This window comes from Schistocerca serialis, chromosome 4 (genome assembly GCF_023864345.2).
Source record: "Schistocerca serialis cubense isolate TAMUIC-IGC-003099 chromosome 4, iqSchSeri2.2, whole genome shotgun sequence".
Taxonomy (NCBI): domain Eukaryota; kingdom Metazoa; phylum Arthropoda; class Insecta; order Orthoptera; family Acrididae; genus Schistocerca; species Schistocerca serialis.
In genome coordinates, this window is record NC_064641.1 from 707,158,234 (window position 1) to 707,164,135 (window position 5,902).

The 5,902-nt window shown below is 42.7% G+C and overlaps 2 non-coding genes across 2 annotated transcripts; one reads left to right on the plus strand and one right to left on the minus strand.

Annotated features, from left to right (window-relative positions):
- Positions 1-4,553: 4,553 nt before the first annotated feature.
- Positions 4,554-4,625, minus strand: Trnaw-cca (transfer RNA tryptophan (anticodon CCA)). The gene has a single exon. It is a non-coding gene; the product is annotated as a tRNA-Trp (tRNA).
- A 118-nt stretch (positions 4,626-4,743) lies between these two features.
- Trnaa-cgc (transfer RNA alanine (anticodon CGC)) lies at positions 4,744-4,815 on the plus strand. The gene has a single exon. It is a non-coding gene; the product is annotated as a tRNA-Ala (tRNA).
- The last annotated feature ends 1,087 nt before the right edge of the window (positions 4,816-5,902 follow it).

A 5,902-nucleotide genomic window follows, 5' to 3' on the forward strand; every position in this document is an offset into this window, starting at 1 on the left:
GGCAGGGGTTAAAGAACTTGAGGCCTGGCCACGATGCCCCCGCCATTACTCCAACCGAATGGCTCCTTCAGTACATTTTACATGTTATAGAAAAGCGGTTGTAGTCGTGTGTGGTTCTTGCCTGCTCTTTTTATTATGGTGCTGAGCACTGGTTGTACGACGTCTGGGTGGAGATCTCATTGGAAGGCTGTCATTCGAGTTATCATTCAACAGTCATTCGAGTAGGAAACATGTTATTTTACTGCAATATACATCGAATATTTATGAGACACATATTGGGGGAACCGACATAACAGAAATGAATAAAAGAAGAGGCATTTCCTTCATCTTGAACGTAGATCTCATACTTCATTCCTTCAGTACCCCTAAAACAGTAACTTTAGTGTTAGACTGTGCTTTTTAACCAACACCTGTTCTTTCGAATAAAATGATCAACATGTTTCCATACATTTTTCTGTGGTCTGCATAGTCCTTAACTTTACTGTACTCCATTTTCATAAAAGGCTTGAATTCCGTTTCATCGTCACCACCTATTTTATTGACAATGTAATGGACAAACTGTCCCATTAACCAGTGTATTGCATTATTTTTGGTTTTGGGGTAATACTTAATTTCAGGTCTGAAAAGCATCATAGGAGTAATAGAATTGGGTGACGTTCGTTGCAGTAGTGCAAGACGTTTCCTAAGCCAAATCCAATTGTTGAAATTTCCACCACACGTGAATCTATGAATCACGGGTTCAACCAGTTTACATGTCTGAAATAAGGGGGTTTCAGCTTTCCCAATTTTATAAAGCCGTTCGTTGGTGCTGACAATATCATTGACGGCTTTGTACCATGCCGTTACCACATGTGAATTGAGCCCGTTAAAACTAGTATTCTCCCAAATTGCATCCCAGTTGTAAATCATATATTTCGTGGCAATTTTATTTTGGCCTTCGTATTGTTGTCTTTCTCTCATGATATCTCGGGCTGTAATGTGCAGTGAAGTTCTGAGTTTCTCGTTAACATAGCTCAATTCTGTGTACAAGATCCTAACGTATCGCAGTCGGGGGTTAATCTTTTGTACGTCTGCCGGTGGCTGAAGGCTTTCTGGTTGGACACAAAGAAAAAATTGTGTAGTAATACTGCCTGGGTTGGCGTGAAATATGTTTAAAGACCGTTTTATGAAAAGCGCAGAAGCTTTATTGCGTATGTCCACCAGCCCGAGGCCTCCATTTCTAGGATGTAAGGTCGCAGTTTGTAGGTTAACCCTGTAGATTTCCCCCTTCCATAAGAAATTTGCAACTCTCGACATTATTTTCTGAGCTATCAACTTCGGCAAGGGAAAAACTTGTGCCATATAGGATGCCTTTGAGAGAATGCATAAGTTAATGAACTTGACCCTCAGAACCTGGTTCATAAGTCGTTGTGAATTCTCAATGAGTCCCCCTTGAATCTTTGTTGAGGGCTGTCATCCTCATGGGACAAGCCGTCAGGATTGTCCCCAGGGTTGTATGGTTGGTAACTGACTTCGCCCAATCGATGTGTATCCGTTCAAGACCCCGCATTCCCAAGATTGTACTTTTATTTTCGTTCTTTGTCGCACCCGATGCGCGGCAGTAGTTTTGAAGAATGGCCCCTAGTCGAATTACATCATCTTGCCCTCTTATGACGACACCAACATCGTCAGCATAGGCTCTCACTACAGTTTTCCTGCCAGTTATAGTTATGCCCTTTAACCTTTCATGAACACTGAACACTTCGTAAAAAGGGCTCTAACGACACAACAAACAAAAACATAGATAAGGGACTTCCCTGTGGGATTCCGCGGTTTATTTGAATTTGCCGCGACAGTTGACAGTTGACGGCTAATTTAGCGTCCAGACCAGTAGCAATGTTTTTTTATAACATTAACAGTTTTGTGGACGAATCCCATTTTTGTCAGTACCCCAAACAGGAAACAGTTAAAATCACCGCCATTATAAAACTGTTTTGGTTTCGACGTAATAAATATATAATTTCCTCTTTATAAAATGCTGCCCTGTCCTGTCTATTACTATTTCCTGAGGGCGCATATAAGTTAATCAATGTGGTACCTAAAACGTTTATACTAATTGCCCTTCCAGATTCTAAACGCTCGACTTGAGACACGGGAATTCCTTCCCTGAGCAGAAACGCTGTTCCTGTATGTGTTTCACAAGATACGTTAACAATGGCGGTGTATCCTGGACTACAAGTGACGTCGTTACAACCTCCTGTAGCAACGCGATATCGGTTCCAGAGTCATACAAAAATTCCTTGAGAGCAGCTAGCGTTAATGAGGTTCGAATTTTATTTATATTTATCGTTGTGATAGAGTATGCTTGCATCTGTAACTGGCTATTGGCCACCTACAACCTTGGTCAAAAACTGTTGTACTTTTGGTATGCTGAAATCCGTTGTAGAACTACAGTCGTTTAGAATTCTGCATTATTCCTCGTAACACGGTTGCTAAACGTTAGCTTGTCTTCCATTGTCATCCCGTACCTTAATACTGATGGGCTGTTCGACATTGAGTGTATTAGGAGGCTCATCTGGAGCACTTTCTCTGACAATGTTATATCGTATATTTTTCTGCGATTTTACATCTGACGTTTTTGGCTTGGGTGCGAGAAACAGTAAGATTCGGTTGTGGTTTTAGCGTACGGCGGTGTACGCCCTGAAAACCCTGACCTGATTTTGTTGTGGCAGCACTCGGCGTGGCCGCTTCAGCAACAGTGTCTCGAGAGATCTGGTTTGTAAACACTGCCTGCTGTTTACATGCTACCTTCGTTTGTTGTGATGCTTGCGACGGTGTTTGCTTATTGTCCGGTTCAGAAGTAAACAGTTCCTCTTGTTTACACTCTGGTGCCGGTTGCTGTGCTGTTGCGGTGTCGCGGTGTTGTTGTTCTACCGCTTCCGCGAACTTCCCAACTGTAAACAGCTGATTATCGCTGTTTACAGCTGGGCAAGTAGTCACTGCCTGGGGGACTTCTACTTTCTCGCTGTCGGCAGCTGCCGTTTCATTTTCTGGCAATGAGCGAGATGTATCAGAAACTGTAATTAAATCCACTTGCATTTCGTCTTGGGGCACAGGCAGATTTTCATCGCTAGCTTTCTGTTTACGTACAGCAGGAGATTGTTGGGAGGTTTCATCATCGGAATGATCATCTGTATGTTCAAGTGGTCGTTTCTTGTTTAGTACGTCCAACTCTCGGGCAGAGGAATCACAACTGAAGCGTGTTACCAGGGGTGGAAAATCACTACCATCAACAGCAATATTTCCAGATCTAGGTACAGGATCCGAACCCTCACCGTGTTTGGCTGTATTATCAGTTGCCAAAACTTCGCTCAAGGTCATCTTGCGGCGTTGGACTAAATTCGTTTTTAGTACAAAAACACGACGGGGACAGTCCTGCCTTAAATGACCCGATTCATTGCATATATGGCACGTAGGGGTTTGACCTGTATAAATCACGTGTGCTTTATGCCCGTCAACAGTTATATGAGATGGGATATTCATCTTTACTTCCATCTCTACCGAACGAATACCATTGAAGCTCTGAATTTTAAATTGCTTCGACCAACGTTCGTTAACTATATCCTTAACCTCACCATATTGAGACAGAGCAACCTTGATTTTCTCATTATCTATCTCGATAGGTAAATTTAACACCCGAACAGATCTATAAAGAGCATCAGCTCTCCTGATAGCCACTTTACTTGTAGTGCCGTCTCTATGCAAAAATTCTACATGATACCCGAATTTTCCAATAATTTTATCTACCGAAACGGGGCTCAAAAATATTACGAAAACACAGTAGTTGTCAGTATCCAGCTGAGTGGTATGCACCACATCAGAATTAATGCCAAGTACCTGATCAAGCCAATCACGAATTTCCAGAGCTGTCGGCTGAACACGTCGTGTTTCCTTGGCGAAAGCAAAAACCAGCGTATTCTTCCTCACAGTTGTATCCATGGTATGCAGTAATCAAGGGGAGATTCCGGTAATTACCGAAAACTCCACAAACGATAAATAATCGTCGGTACAAAACACAAAAACAGAACACAGTAGGCAGAAGAAACACAAGTTACACACGAAGAAAATCACAAAAAGCAAAGACACCGAAACGCAATGTAAACACTGGCGAAGCACTGACTACACGCAGCAAACGGTGGCACGTCCGTACGCGGCGGCAGCAGCTAGAGCCAGAATTGTTGACTGAGCTATACCCCCTTTCACGATCTTTCTGTTCCCATAACTTAAGGAAAAATATTATACTCTGCCTGGCTAAAGACGTCTAATCGAGCAAAATATTGCGTAATCATTATCTCTCAGTTATATATTAGCGTTAAACGATATAAATATCAAAAATACTAGACACTTGGCGCCTGGAGAAAGTGCGAGTCGGCGCCTTCACCTTAATGCCAGAACGCGAAAATTGCACTAGTAGCTTTTTTCAAGCAAGTTCTGTTCGTCCGTTCTTCGTACTCGTTTGGTATGTGATTAAACTGACACACTCGCCTATGGCTTTCGTAAAAGAAAATTAAATGTGACCCCGACGTGATTTGAACACGCAACCTTCTGATCTGGAGTCAGATGCGATACCGTTGCGCCACGGAGTCGACGCTGCTTAGGTCTTGTCATGAATAGGTTCCTCGAACACTTACTGTACCGTTCAAACCTAAGAAATAATGACAGTAGGATCCACGAGACACTCGTCCCAGATGTACTTGCCCTGGCGGGGGTGTAACTCAGTGGTAGAGTGTCTGCTTCGCATGCAGAAAGTCCTGGGTTCAAATCCCAGCTCCTCCAATTTTTGTTTCTCCGTGCAGCAGTACATGAAAACTTTTGCCTATCACCATATTCTACAAAATTCAGTGTACAAGATTCTTCCCCCAAGCAAGTTGATTTCGTACAGTTTGACATCATGGCGGGAGGACGATGACCTGCAAGACCCTGGGCTGCGATCCCCCCCATTGAAATGTTGCTCCAAAGCCTTCGGTATGGCGTGCAGGGTGCATCTCAAACATGTATTTGCAACTCACCGCGACAATCGTCATTTGTTTTTTCGAGATACTGAAAAATGAAGGGGGCACCCGGGATTGAACCGGGGACCTCTCGATCTGCAGTCGAATGCTCTACGACATTTTTTTCTTTTTTTTTTTTTGACGCCTTAACCACTTTTTTTTTCTTAACCACTTTTTTTTTGTTTTCTGCCAGCTTCTTCGCTTTAGTCTTTTTTTACTTTATGTAATTTAGTAAACGAAAATGTGTTTTCCTGCAAACATGGTAAAATAAAATTGTTGGATTGGACGTACAAGTCTTCTTGTACATTTTCCTTAATACCTGGGCCACCGTATGCGTGGTCCCTTTTGTAACTGAAGAAATGCCTCCTAAAGAAAAAGAAAAAAAAGTAAATAGTATATAGATGTAAATACTTAAAGATCGGCGAGTTTCAAATCCAGTAGGGGCGAGCATGCTTCCGCCTGATGGGACACTTGGAAGTGAAGCTTTTTTAGGGTTCTGTTGAGGCCTTCTCGGCTACCGTAGCGGCCTCGGGGCCCTCAAAGTCCCCATCGTACTTCGCCCTCAACAGCTATCCCCTACTTCAGCACTCTTCCAAGTGTGGCGCTGAACTGTATTCAGTTAGCCCACTCCATGTCTCTCGAAGAGAATGTTCAACATATTGCCGAAATTCTTTTTGTGATCCTTGGTACGACACAGTCTGTAGTATTGTCCCCGTAGAAATTTCGTATATTCCAGACTATTGTCATGTCCTTGTTTATTTACAACGTAGTAGATAAAATTTCCCAGGAGCCATAATACATTGTTTTTTGTGGAGGAAAGAGAATCTCATCCGGGAAAAATATAGCATCCAATGTAATTTCTCGACCATCAG